The following is a 15,593-nucleotide window of genomic DNA, read 5'->3' as shown; positions in this document are numbered from 1 at the left end:
CCTTAAAAAAAAAAAATAAAAACCCTAATTCCTAAAATTTATTCTCCAACTTTCTTCTTCTTCTTTTTGCACCAGATCTGCCTTGTCCCGATCTGGTCCATGTTGGTACGCCTCGGAACGTTATTTGCTCGTTGTGTGCTGCTCGTTGGGAGGTCTCACTTCCCCTTTGGCTAGCGTCACACAATGCCGATCCGTTTTCTAGTCGCGCTGCGCGCGATAGATCGCGAGTGATGCAATCGATCATGGGTGCTATCAAGCCTTCCTATTGTGTCAAGATGACCCCGCACGAGCCTCGTGCCTTTGCCTTTTCCCTGGTGTGTTGCCGCCGCCCTGATCCAGTCGCCATTAACGACGAAGTGCGTTGTCTTCATCGCGAAATTTCACGACTTTCCCACTGTCCAAACACGTCACCTAGTTAGTCTTTGCTGTGGGTTGTCCCTTGCTTGTTTGTGGTGGTGTTGTGATGCCTAATGGCTATTGTGGCCATCGTAGGAGTCTTGCGGCGGACTTAGGGTTATGTGTTGAATTGGAATGAATTTGTGAAGTTGGTTGTGGGGGTGTGATTGTAGAAAATGAAAAATGTAGTGAGTACTTACAGGTCCACCATCGCCGGAGTAGGATAGGTACGGTCCAATATTTTTCACTCATCAGTTCTTTTGGCCTTTACCTGTTGGACCCGCCCGTACCCATCCGGTCTACATGTTTTGCCAAGTAGTCTAAGACTAATATTACATATATATCATTTTTATACCATATTTTTTATACAATATTACGTGATAAAATATAATTAGTTAATTTAAAATTAAAATTAAATTTTTATCTAATTATATCTTATCACATAATATTATATATGATATATATGTAATATTATTCATAGTTTAAATATATAGAACTTTTTCTTAACAATAATACTAATTTCATTAATTCTATGTGAAAATTTGTGATTAGCTTAATTAGATAGAGACTTATTATTAAATAGGTGAAATATATGTAAACTGATAAATTATAAATTAGTCAGTTGATATTAGTCAGAGAAAGTTAATAAAAAGTGCCAGGATTGTAGCGTTATTCTTAATATGAAAAAAAAAAAATCATCACTAAAATGGATATATTATTTAAATTGACTTCTCGAAAATAAGACAAAGTCTCAATGGTTTTAAAACTTGAGTTTCTCATAAAAATATTAGAGTTGATGTGACTGATGGGCCTCAATTCGAGTGGAGGAGATCACACATTCATTCCAACGTTATCTTAATTTGGTGGCCGACAACGATTGGAAACTTGACAGCAGATTTATAATAACAACAATAATAATAATAACAAATAAAGCCTCCATTAAAGGATTATGACTTAACAACGGCTTAAAAGGCCTCTGAATTTTGTATTTTGCTTATTGTCTTTCTCTTCGTCTACATGTTAATAAGTTTTTCGTCTACATGTTAATAACTTTACAAACTTAATATATTATTTTCATTTTGAAGGATTGGACTATTTCATAATATCTTATGCAATCTTACCATTAACTTGACTTACAAGGGTTATTGATTTAGTTGCAGTGTTAAATAAACTACGTTTATTAACTATTAGCGGTAGTTAATGGTTTATTACTGTAGATAAATGTAAAAATCAATTAGTCAATTTTTTTTTACATCGTACTTTATCTTTTAATGTTTATTATTTCTGATAAAGCAAAGTTCATATTTTAAAAAAATGTGAAGAATATATGCATTAATTTGAGAATTTTGTTAAAACATATATAAGTTTCAATATACTAGCATCCATAATGATATGAAACAATTAATGACTTTTTGTTTTCAGAAAAAAAAAAAAAAAAAAAAAAAAATGTGAAGAATATATGCATTAATTTGAGAATTTTGTTAAAACATATATAAGTTTCAATATACTAGCATCCATAATGATATGAAACAATTAATGACTTTTTGTTTTCAGAAAAAAAAAAAAAAAAAAAGTATAATCATTCTAATATCACTCAACTTATTTCATTAAATGAATTCTCAAGAATAAAGAGAAAAAAATGATAAATCAAGAGGATTTGTTAAATGATAAATCAAGAATCATTTCTTAAAAAGGGTTAAAAAAAAGAATAAAATCATATAATAATTTCAATATTGTCGATCCAATATAATCCGTGGATATAAACATTATTTATTGTTTTTCTAGTTCATAATTTACTCTACATAAACACACACACACAAGACTAATTTGCAAAATAATAATAAATATGCATATAGATATATATTGAAACAGATAGAGAGAGAGAGAGAGAGAGAGAGAGAGTACGTACCTTCACTAGGGTCAGTCGTAGTAGTATTTTGAGCACAGGATTTCTGGATTATATGGAAAATTATAAAGAAGCAAATACAGAAATAGAGGGAAAATCCTGAAGAAGAAGAAGAAGAAGAAGAAAGGGAGCTCATCTTCATTTACAAGAGAGAGAATGTGTCTCAGTCGCTCATCTTCAAAGAGAAAATTCTTAGATATGCATATTTTTGACTTATGCAAATTCAGACTTTGTTTAATAGTATTGATGGACACTAAACTGAAAAGTTCTTAGACTTGTAGGTGAGGACCTAATATTCTCAGTGGAGTCCAATACTACTACTAATTGACGTTGGCATCCCATTCAAACTCCAAAGTATAATAGGACTTATTACGTTGTGGGGCTATCCTTGTATACTGACAACGTTAGACCATAAATTTGAACCATCATACTAGATTTGAAGATTGCACATTCTATGGGTTTAAAAATCACACTTAACCTTGTCAGGCCCCATAACGAAGTGGTCATTACATGACCTAGTGTCATAACCCAATTTCGATTGGTCCCACACGTAAATACATCTTATAGAAAAACCATCAAGTAAGATGACCTATTTTGTAAGAAGATTCATTATATGGGTCGACCTATTTTACAAGTTGGTCCACACCACGAGTCAACCCACTCTACGAGCTGGGCTACTTGACGAATTGGACCACTTGACGATCAAGGTCACCCTACGAGTCATCCCACATAGCTTTTATTAGACTTCTTCTATCTCTTTATTGACAGACATAGGGCATAAAAAAATAGAGAGAACGATATTTTACCACCCACGGTTTGGTGAAACGACACTTATCCACCCATCAAGTTTCAAAATGATACTTTCCTACCCTTCGTCAGGTTTTGTTAATGTTTTTAGTTAATATTTGACTAAAAAGACGAAAATACCATCAAATAGTTTATTTCTTAATTAGTTTATTATAAATTAAAATTTAGTTAAGTCAAAGTCTTTACTCTCGATTATTTATTAATTCAAATGTAAATATATATTTTTTTCCTTGTTTATTTAATTAATTAAGAATATTGATTTTCTGTGTTAATTAGTAAAAATGAAAAACATTATATTATGAAAAATATTATAAATTTAGTAGATTATTGAATAATAGTGATGAGATATTGATGACATTATAAATAAATAAATATTAAGATCTTTTAACTTTAAACAACCCCACATCATTACTCTTAACTTTTTAGGTTAGGTTAATTATTATTATTATTTTAAATTTTTAATATTTGATTTTTTGGCTAATTAAAAAATAATAAAAAATTTATGAAATTAAATATTTAAATGTATTTTCATCTTTTCAGTAAAATATTAACGAAAAATATAACAGAACCTAATAAAGGGTGAAAAAGTGTTATTTTGAAACTTGAAGGGTGGGAAGTATTGTTTCGCCATACTTGGTTGGGAAAATGTCGCTCTCCCAAAAAAATATATAAATAGATTTATTTTCAATTCAACTCTTATTATCGACTTAAATAGCATAAAATGACGTTTCAACTACAAAGCAGACAAGTTGGATTTTATTATTAGGACAAGGAAAAGACAGTGCACAATTATTTTTGCTTTTCGAGACAGAAGAAATTCCAAATTCTGTGTAATGAAAAAGACCACCACACTTAATGTAATTATTAATTATTCCAATTAGATATAATATAAGGATTATTAATTGATTATTCTAGTTCTATGTCAAAGAATTTATCAAAGTAATTCGAATAAATCTTTACACCCTGTTGATTTATTAGACCCATGATGTAAAAGATATGAGTCAGGCATGTTGGAGTTGTCGACTACTTCAGCAGTAATGGGTAACGGAGACGCACTCGGGGGTTTCGCTGTCCGGTCAGCGGGCGGGTGCCCCGCTCCCCGGTGAGCTGGCGGGGGTCGCGGGGGCAGCGCCCCTGAGCCCGTAGGCGGTTTTGGGCTTTTTCATATATAACCGCTGTAGGATTCCTTTTAAGTTATTAATTCCTTTTTGGGTTGGGCTTAGAAATAGGAATTCTTGTAAAACTAGGTTTAATCTCTTAAACCTAGTATATAAACATTCTTTTCTCTTGTTATGTGTATGAGAACAATTCATTCATTGGAAACGAGAGAGGTGAGGCATATTGCAATAATATTGACTCAGCTGGACGTAGCCTACATTGGGTGAACCAGGGTAAATCGCGCGTATTACTTTCTTTGTTTAATTTTGTTTTGTTTAACTATTATTATTTTGTTTAACTATTATTATTTTGTTCCTGTTGCTTCTCTATTTCGTTCAAGGCAACGATGCATATATCATTTATATGAATTTATTTATTAAATAATTATATATACATTTATTTTTAAGTGAAAATTTTAATATGATTGACCATATTTTTTTTCTAAAATTTATATGTTGTTTACTATTGTCAGTAAATATTAAAAGATACATACTTACGTATTAACTCTAGTTTTAAATAAGAAAAAGAAAATATTAATTTACAATTTAATTAGTAAATGAAAACTTTAATCCACCTAAAACTTTTCTTAAATTTTATTTAAAAAAAAAAAAATCATTAAAGAGTTTTCGAATCATAAGACTAAATCAAAGGATTACAATTATTCAAAGGTGTCGTTAAAGTAATTGGAAAAAGTTTACACAGCAGCCAAATAAAAATCTTTGTGTATGATGTGGTTAATGGACCATACATTAACCCCTATGTTTCGTCAGTTTGGTGGCCGACGATGAATTCAAACTTGATTAGGACTTTTAATTATAATTAGTGTTTATTTTATATACAGTAACATCCATTAATATTAAACACATCTACAATTATTAGAAAGTATTATATATTTCTTTAAAATTATTAAAAATATATTTAAGAATACAAAAAATATATTTATAAAAATGTCAATAACCCAAAATACCATATATATATATATTTTAATAAATGTGGGTATATTTAAGTTTTAATTAATATTAGAGGGATATATGAAATAAACATTTATAAAAATAATAAAATAAAATATTCAACTAGAAACGTATAAAACTATCTTAGCTTTGCCTTTCAACTCTCTTACTTTAAATGTATAAATTCCAATCTTGGAGGGTTGGACTATTTCTTAATATCTTATTCAGTATTCTATTAGCGGTCTTAGCATGTAACTGACTTATTAGAATGTTTATTGACACTTTTAAGTACTATAATACAAAGTTTTAATTAAATTTTTTTAGCATTGAAAAGTATAAAATTTGATTAACAAAAGTCGGATTTAAAAAAAAAAAAATGTAAACATCTACATTTAATAATTTTGTTAAAACAATAATTTTAATAATGATAATATAAGCAAAGGATTATTCTAACCAATATGTACTCTATTACAATATTATCTAATATATATGCCGTGAGATTATATTTTGTGTTGTGAGAAAAAATAACTTCAACTAAATCTTACTAACATATCATGAATGAAACAATTAATTGCTTTTTATTTTCCAAAAAATAAGTATAATTGTTCCATATATTATCACTCAATTTACTTGTGGAAATTATTTTCAAAGAAAGAAAGAAAGAAAAAGAAATGCATGTGTTACAGTTAAGTATAATTGTTTCGCTCAAAAGCTTCAACTTTTATTATTAAATTCTCTATCATAAACTCTTTCACGTAAAATGGAAAATGAATTGATAAACCAAACCCGAGATATTTTCAAATATGATTTCGTAAAATTTTTAATGGGTGAATTGAGAGTGAATTAAGAATCTTATTTAATAGGACTCGTTAAACTTTAAATCGAGGGTCATTTCTTGAGAATGATTCGAATAACACTACAAACTGAAAAAGGAAATAACAAAAAAAAAAAAAAGAGATTTTTTTTTTTTTTTCTGGTAATGATTTATTTTATATTATCGATCCAATAGGTCAATTAATAAATTCATGTAGATAGTGAAACAGATAGAGTAAAATATGTAAGAATTGAGAGAGGAGCTCCGATACTATGTCAGAATTAATAGGACAAGAAAGACAATTGAAGAGAGTCGGAATATAACAGAAAGATACTTTGAGAGGGTAAGAGAGACAATTGAAATGGTCAGAGTACGCCCGAGAGATATTTGAGAGGAATTCAATTTAATTGTATTGAATTGTGTAAGTATTTTGTCAACTTATATTCTTAGTGTGGTAACACTAGGTTTGTGTGAGCATTTCATTTTTGCTTAATGCACAATCATTTTCATGTGTACCATGTGAGCACCTCAAGGTCTGTGTGATCACTCATCTGGTGGATATTTACCATACAACACATATTGCATTCTGGTTTCATTAAACTGATTTTGTTCTTTGATGAGACATTTGTTGTGGTCCATGGACACATGGCATTATATAAAATAGTGTGCTGGAAAAGTTGTTTTGCCTTGTCATTATTTGTAGAATCTTTTCCTAAAAAGGCAAAACAATTCCCCCTTTATCCACTTTTTTGGTTTCCCACCTTTTTGTGCATGAATTATATATATTCATCTTTTTTCCTTTTTATTTCTGTAAGGAAGCCCGATTGTGCCTTTGAAATTCTTTGATTATAGTTGAGGTACTTTTGTTTTAGTCTAAGGTTTCCCTTCTGCTTAGGTAGGCTTAAAATACCTTTATCTTTCTTCCTCTTCGGAGATTGTTTGGAATGTGGTTCCATTGTTGTTGCTTGGTGGAGTTCAAGCTGGTGAAGCCAGAGTTGATTTTGGTGTTGAACCTTGAGAGGAGCTCAAGGGTGACTAGGAGGTCATGTGAAGAGGAGCTAGCTATGGTGGCTTGATGTTTAACCAAAGTTGAGAAGATGGAAGTGTTGACAAAAACAGGGAGTGATTTTGCAACTTGTGCTTATCTTTTGCTTTGTATTTGAACACATAAGTTTCATATAATGGATTGCTTCTTTCTGGAGATAGTCCCATGGATGTAGGCAAGTTGCCGAACTATGTAAAAACGAATGTGTTCTTTGTTTGCTTTTATGGATGAATTACATATGTTGAACAAATCAGTACGCACAAAATGAACAAGCAAACCCATTCCGCTTAAGTTTTAATAACTTGGTAATTGTTTAAAACTTTCATTTGGTATTAGAGCATGTTCTGAAGAGTTATTTTAGTTGATCTTTTCTTGTTGATTGTGTTTCAATCGCATTTTTGTATTTGTTTTCTTCCTGGTATTTTTTTGATGTTTTCAAATAGATTTGTTTGCTACAGACCTTGTGACCACTTTGGTCCTGTGTTGCCACATCTGTGTTGAGCATTTTGACTATGACCACCTCTATGTGTGTGACGTGACCGCTGTCTTGCATGTTTGCCTATGACAACTTCAGTCCTCTGTGACAACACCAACTGTTTTATTTACCATGAGTTTTTTTAGTGAAGGAGGGTCAACCAATAGACCACCCTTATTGGGGGTAACCAACTATGCTTTTTAGAGACCTAGGATGCCTGCCTTTTTAAAATCCATTGATGAGAGGGCTTGGAATGCTTGTACTGTTGGTTGGAAAGAACCTAAAACTGATGAAGTGGGAGCAAAGGAAAAGCCATTGATCAATGGACCAAGGCTGAGTTAGAAAAGTCTAATTTTAACTCAAAAGGCTTTCATGCCAATTTTAATGCTGTTAGTATAAATCAAATGAAAAATATTATTAACTATGAAACATCAAAGGATGCATGGGATAGACCCCCAAATAAAAAATAAAGGAATAGATATTGTGAAAAGACTAGTGTTAGAAGAATAATAATTGACTATGAAAATCTTGTTATGCATGATGATGAATCAATTTCTGATTTTCATGGCTGTTTGTGTGATGTTACAAATGAATGTTTTGCTTTGGGTAAAATCTATTTTGACGCTAAACTTGTTAGGAAAGCGTTGTGCTCTTTGCCCAAAAGATTCATGTCCAAGGCAACCTCTATTGAAGAATATCGTGATTTCGATGAGATGCAACTGGATAAACTGATTGACTCTTTGTAAACCTTCGAGCTAAACCTAAAAAGATAGGAGAAGTAATCAAGTAAAGGCCTTGCCCTGAAACATGAGGTAATATCTAAATCTCATGTTAATGTTGATACTAGTGACATTAGAGATGATGAATGTGCCTTGCTTACAAAAAAACTTTGCAAAATTTTTGAAAAAGAATATGAGAAAGCCAAATGTGGCCAAAAAGGGAAAACAAACTTTTGAGAAAAAGTTTTTTGACCAATCCGATTAAGGTGTCTTTTCAAAAAGTTTTTCAAGAGGAAATGAAAAGAATAGCAAAGGTTTCAAATGCTTTGAGTGCGAGGGATACGATCATATCCAATCTGAGTGTGCAAATACTCTTAAAAAAAGGGTAAAGTCATGGTTGCCACCCTTAGTGAGAGTGACGACAGTGAGAGTGGGGGTGATGATTCTAATAAGGATGAATTTTTTTTTGGCCTTGGATGATAGTGTGTCCTTGGATGACTCATGTGATGTCTACAAAGAGTAACAAGAGGCTTATGACAAGATGTATGAGTCATGGTTAAAGGCTATCAACAAGATTAAATCTTTTGAATTTGAAAAATGCATCTTGTTAGAAGATAAGAAAATTTTGAATTATAAGTTGAAAGCCTTATTTTTTTATTTGTCCAACAAAGAACTGTTGTTAAACCAAGCTTTAAATGAACTAACTGAGGCCAAGGCCATTGTTGAAAGGTTAAATGCCGGTTCATATAAACTTGATGAAGTTCTTAGCCAAGGGAAGATTTTTTGTGATAAATCGGGTTTGGGTTTTTCTTCTGGTGCGAGCACCTCCAAACCTGTGTGACCACTTTCATCAAAGCGAGCATCCCAAACCTGGAGTGACCACTTTCATCAAAGCGAGCACCTCCAAACCTGGTGTGACCACCTTCATAAATACTTCTGAATCAAATCCAAAAGCTATTGCTGCCACTTGTGATCAGTCCTTGAAGGTAAAAAGGTTCACTCTAATCTGTCATTTTTTGTCAAAAGAAAGGTCTCATTAGACCAAATTGCTGTAAACTCGTTTCTTATTTGAAAAGATGCATTGAAAATCATGAATTTGGTTCACAGTCACCACATCGATCCCTTGGGTCACTATGGAGATGGCAAAAGAGGTAAGATTTTTGGAAAATGCTCAATTGTTATTCTTGGCTTCCTAATACTAAATGATGTGTTTTATGTTGAAGGACTTAAAAGCTAATTTTATTAGTATTAGTCAAATATGTGACAAGGATTGTATTGTGCAATTTTCAAAGAATATGTGTCAAGTCTTGAATGGTGATGGTACTTCTTTGCTTGAAGGAAAGAAATCTAGTGATAATTGCCATTTGTATCCAACAAAGTTTATTGTTTAAGCTCAAAAACAAATTGTGTGGATCTATGGCATAAGAAGCTTGGACATGAATTTCAAAGATCTTGTGAAACTTTCCAAGAAGGATGCTATCAAAGGTCTACCCAAACTTGAGTTTCCCAAAGGTAAAGTGTGTGGGTCATGCCAACAAGGTAAGCAAACTAAGAGCTCTCACAAAACTCTATCTCAATTTACTACCTCTAATGTTTTAGAACTTCTCCATATGGATCTAATGGGTCCTATGCAAACGGAAAGTTTAGGAGGGAAGATATATTTTATGTTTGTGTTGATAACTATTCTAGATACTCATGGGTTGATTTTTTGAGAGAAAAGTATAATGCATTTGAAGCTTTTCGATGTTGATAAACCAATATTTGTCCTAGGATTTTGTTATGGTTTTAGCTGTTATTTATGTGTTTTATGTTAAGAATATGTTACTTCGAGGTGGTTTCTAACATTTCGAAGGTACATGAGCTTTTGGAATGCATTTGGAAGAAATCGTACAAAATGGGTCGAGAATCGGAGCTGAAACGAGGAAGTTATGGTGCTTTGAAGATGAGATTCGAATCCTGAAATTTTCTTGAATTGTGAACGTGCTTCAATATTTTTTATCACAACTTGAGTTGTGGAACTCAAAATTGGATGACTCTTGTGGCGTTGGAAAGCTGATTTAGAGAGCTACAATTCTTGTGTTGATGACTTTGTCTAATTCTGAAAATATAGGGTGTATTAGAGGAATACCACCGTAGCGACCATTTTGGTTGCCACGACAAGCGTGGTTTGGGAATTCAAACTTGAAGCCAATTGAATATTGCCACAACGACCATTTTTGTCATCACAGCTAGTGTCTAGGACCCTTAAGTGTACAAATTTTTGTTAGTTTTACCCAATTTATTATTTTGTTTTATTCCCTATCACACCCTTAAAAACCCTAGGCTACAAATACATACTTTTAACACAAGAGAGGTAGACTTGTGTGGATTTTTGGATGCTCTTTTATGTTTTTGAGAGTGTGTCTTTAGTGTGAGAAAATTGTGAGTTTTCAACAAGGGGGAGAAGGAAGAGGATCAATCTATTTTAATTCCTAGGGCTCCGTTTGGTTCAAAATTTGGGGGTTTTGGGAAAAGTTTTTTGAAAAAAAATAAAAAAAAGTTGAATTGGGCAGGTATTACGATGTAGAATTTATAAATTAATAAAATATCCCATATATTTGTTTTTTTACAAAATACCCCTTATAATAAAACATTAAAAGTTAACAAAAATACCCCTAACCCACCCTCAAACACCCCCAGTCAGCCACCACCACCGGAGGTGGCCGGAATCGTCTTATGGGCGTATGACCGGCTGGATCTTGCTGGTCATGCGCCGATATGGCCTTTTCCGGCCAGATCCATGGTGGATCTGGTAGGCAAAGGCCAGATCTACGGCCAAATCTGGCCGTCAACTGCCAGATCTGGCCGTAGATGCTTTCAACGATGGCCAACAAACGGTCGTCGTTGATGGTCAACGACGACCGTTTGTTTGGCCGTCGTGACCGACTGTTACGGCCAAAGATCTGGATCTGGCCGGAAAAGGCTAGATCGGCGCACTACCCGCCAGATTCAGCCGGTAGTGCGCCATCCTACCAGATTCCGATCATTTTCTGGTGGTGGTGGCCGGAATCGTGGATCTGGCCAGAAAAGGCTAGATCGGCGCACTACCGGCCAGATTCAGCCGGTAGTGCGCCATCCTACCAGATTCCGATCATTTTCTGGTGGTGGTGGCCGGAATCTGGTAAATGTGGATTATTGGGGTGTTTTTATAATTTTAAAAAAAAATTTAGGGGTATTTAATTAAATTATCAAATTTAAGGGGTTTAAAAAAAGTTGAATAATATTGGGAGTAGTATTCCCAAAAATCTGAGTTTTTGGGTATTTTACTGTTTAACTTTTTTGGGAATACTAAAAGTAGTATTCCCAAAACTGAAACAAACGCAGCCTAGGTGATTTCTTTTTAGTTACATCTTATTTTGCAATATGATTAGTTTTTTTCATTGAATTCATTGGTTTGAGTTTGATTATGAGCGACTAAATATATTGTGGGAGTTTAGTTTAACTATCATGATTGTATTGGGTATTTGGTGATTTGTTTTATGAAAGTTTTAGATTGTTTCTTGTTTAATTGTTCTTCATGATCTTAATTATAATTTGTTGACTGGCCAACTACTTTTTATAATTAAAATTGAGAATTAGGGTTCTAGTGATCATCTTGCCTTAATTGAGCTCTATTAAGCAAGAGTTCAAATTGAATACATGATCATTGTTTTGATTTGGATGGTTGTGTGATTTCCTTGTATAGATTACAATTAATTAGTTAACAACTTGATCATAGAAGTTAATTAGTTAATTATAAATGGAGAATAAATATGATCATTGGAATTCTTTATGGCTTAGTGGAAAAATCAACAATCTGAACTTAGGATTTAGTTGTTTTATTTGCCAAATATTCCAATACATGATTAAGAAGTTAGCTAAATTCCCACTATCCCTCTCATTGATTTAATTCACATTCAACAGATTGCATTCGTTAATTTTAATTAATTTATAGTTTTATTTTAGATTAATTTCATTAATCTTTTGGTTAGAGTGTTTATGTAACAACTGCTGTATACCAATAAAATGCATGCATGATAATAATAGAAAATGAGCCCAAATCTTTACTTTTTATGATAAATAATAAGTCTGTTATACACAAAGAGCATTATTTACAAAACGCCACTTAAAAAGACAAAAATAGGGGAAACAGTGTAGCTATTGCTCCTTGCTTGCCGACGTCCCTCCGACTGCATCAACACCTAGATCCTGCATCCACAAAGGAAAATAATGGAGTGAGCACAAAATAATGCTCAGTAAGTAAACCCTCTATTTGTCTATCCCCGTATTTATTTCTCTTAATTCTTTCCTCACACTTCCTTTCTATTGTTTCCTACTAAACGTCATGGCCTCATCTTACCGGAGGTACGGCCGGATGGTGCTCACACAGCACTATCTCACTTTTCATGACTGTCGGGTGGAGTTCACACAGCACCAACCCGCTCTTAGTGACTACCGAGTGGGGATCACGAAGCACCTACCCGGTTTTCGTAACTAATCGGGTGGAGACCACAAAGCACCTACCCATTCCTCATGACTTTCGGGTGACGATCACAAAGCATCAACCCATTTCTAATAACTAATCGGGTGACAATCACAAAGCATCAACCCGTTTCTAATAACTGTCGGGTGATGATCACAAAGCATCAATCCCTTTCTAATAACTGTCGGGTGATGATCACAAAGCATCAACCCCTTTCTAATAACTGTCGGGTGATGATCACAAAGCGTCAACCCGTTTCTAATACATCTTCTCATTCACTCTACTCTAGCACTTCTCATTCTCTCTATCCTTAGAGTAGTTGCATCCACAAAGTTCTCTACTCATAGAGCAAGTGCATACACAAAGTTTTCTACTCTTTCTTAAGTCACTTCTCAATGCACAATTAATGCTTATGGGTGGTTCATCTTCACTAATGCACTTATGAAATGCCAACATGCAATGTTGCAAGAATTAAGGTTCACTACTCATACTCAAACCTCTATTAGGCATTTCATCAAACAACTCAAGTGCATAACAAAACTCTACTATAACAATAATTCTATGTCTCAAGAATAACACTTCAAAAAGGATTTCTCAATATCCTTCAATTCCATCTCAAACTATCTTCCAACCCACATCTCACTTCTTATACTTGAAATGTATGAACAATCACAAAGCAATAATAATCTCCATTTAACTCAATAACATAGCATATAACATGTATATACATACACCAATTGCTATTAAACCCAATCAAAAAATTCTCAAATCTCACTTGGGTTGGGATTTACTTACTTTGTGATGAGAGAGTCTCACTCGCACTTCCTTTCTCTTGGTTTGCTTGATTTTTCTCTACCCTTAAACAATTCAACCAAAGGCCCTCAATATTCAATACACTCAAATTTCACAAACTTCACATCCAAAGCAAGAATCCTTCCTTGGATGCCTTACATTGCTTTCCTACCCCAATCACTCCAAAAGCCCTCTTAAAAACCTTGAACAAATGAAAGAGAAATTGAGAGGAAGTAAGAAAGAGAGTGGCGATGGAGAAGAAGAATGAAGGGTTTGCAATGACTTAATTCCTTAACACACTTTATGCCACGCTTCCCATTTTGCCCTTACTCTTCTTTAGGAACTCCATCTAACCTTTGATTTATTACAAACCCCCCCCCACATTAACATATTCTCCATGAAAAATCCTTTCAATTTACTCCCACTGTTTCTACATTAACATATTCTCCATGAAAAATCCTTTCAATTTACTCCCCACTTTTCCTACTAATTAGGGGTAGAATGGTCAAATTGCCCTTAGGGAAGAAAATATCTAAAACTTAACAAACATTTTGGTTGGCACGTCGCCGCGGCGAGGAAGCTTCTGTCGCTATGGCGAAACTATCCAGCAACTTCCCCGTGGCTTCAACACCTCTTCGCCCCAGCGAAGCCTGAAACACTAAACTTCTTCTATTTTCAACCAATTTCAAGGCAAGTGTTCAACATATCACTCAAAGGCCAACCAAACAATAATACTAATGAATCAACTCAAAAAGAGCAAAAGAAGAAGCATTAACTACGTACCTCAAGTGGGGCATTACAGTTTACGAGTTAATTAATTATTTAGTTTAGTTGTTAAAGAAAATAAATTAAGAATTTAAACCACTGCAATTCCACGAGAGATTGACATTAGGAGTATACTTATTGCTAGCTATTAATGATTCGTGCGCTTGCGAGTATTAAGTTTGCACATCAAGTTTTTGGTGCCATTACCCGGGAATTGGTGATTAAGTTCTATCTTTGTTTTCTTTGTCTTGTTAGAATTTTGTTCTTTGTTTTTGTTTTATTTTGTTTTGCTTTATTTGAATTTTTCTTGGTTTTTGTTTCTGGTATATGCAAGGTTGAAGATCCTTAGGAGGAAACCTCGCACCACCAATTGATAATATTCATAGGATAAGGGAGAATTTGCAGAAGTTAGTTGAAGAATATCCCGAGGATATCTTTAAAGAAGAGCCATTACATTCCGAGGATGAAAAGGAAAGCTTTGAAGAAACAGAAAGCATGGAGCCAGCAGGGAACCAAAGGATGATGAAGGAATATGCAAGGCTAATCATTGGGATCGCCACATCTTGCATACAATTGGGGGAAGCAGCAAGGAATTATGAGTTGAAAAATATCCATTATAGCATGTTGCCTTCCTTCTACGGAGTTCCTAATGAAGACCCTTTGACATTCATAAGATAAGAGATCTTTATGCCACCGTGCAAACTTTTCCATTGCAAGGATTTAATGATGATCAATTGAGGATGAGATGTTTTCCCTATACCTTGAAGGATAGAGCTAAAGCTTGGTTTATGACTCTTCAACCTGGTTCATTGACTACATGGGAGGCAATTTACAATAAATTCATGGGCAAATTTTACTCTCATTAAACGACCACTAACTTGAGGACTAAGATCACAATGTTTTCTCAAATGGAAGAAGGGCCTTTTTATGAGGCATGGGACAGATTTAAGTTGCTTCTCATCCAATGTCCTCACCATCATTAACCGCTTCAATTACAAAATTAGTTTTTCTATGATGGTTTGACACAACAATGTCAATATATGGTGGACAACGCTGCTGGTGGAGCAATGGGCGAGAAAACTGTTGTAGAAACAATTGAGTTATACGAGATGTTGGGTGCTAATTTTCAACAAAAGAGCGTGAGAGGAAGAGGAGTTGGAGTACATGAATTAAGCTTTAACAATGAGATGGCTATGCAACTTGCTGCATTGACTAAGCAAGTCAAACTTCTGAATACCAAAAATATAACGAATAATGAGGTATGT

The 15,593-nt window shown here is 33.6% G+C and overlaps 1 non-coding gene across 1 annotated transcript; it reads right to left on the bottom strand.

Annotated features, from left to right (window-relative positions):
- Window positions 1-15,203: 15,203 nt before the first annotated feature.
- On the bottom strand, window positions 15,204-15,309 carry LOC116121456. The gene has a single exon (XR_004126731.1). It is a non-coding gene; the product is annotated as a small nucleolar RNA R71 (small nucleolar RNA).
- Between the last annotated feature and the right edge of the window lie 284 nt (window positions 15,310-15,593).

The sequence above is a fragment of the Pistacia vera genome, unplaced genomic scaffold (assembly GCF_008641045.1).
Source record: "Pistacia vera cultivar Batoury unplaced genomic scaffold, PisVer_v2 Contig984, whole genome shotgun sequence".
Classification (NCBI taxonomy): Eukaryota; Viridiplantae; Streptophyta; class Magnoliopsida; order Sapindales; family Anacardiaceae; genus Pistacia; species Pistacia vera.
This window is presented reverse-complemented; position numbering and strand designations above follow the sequence as displayed.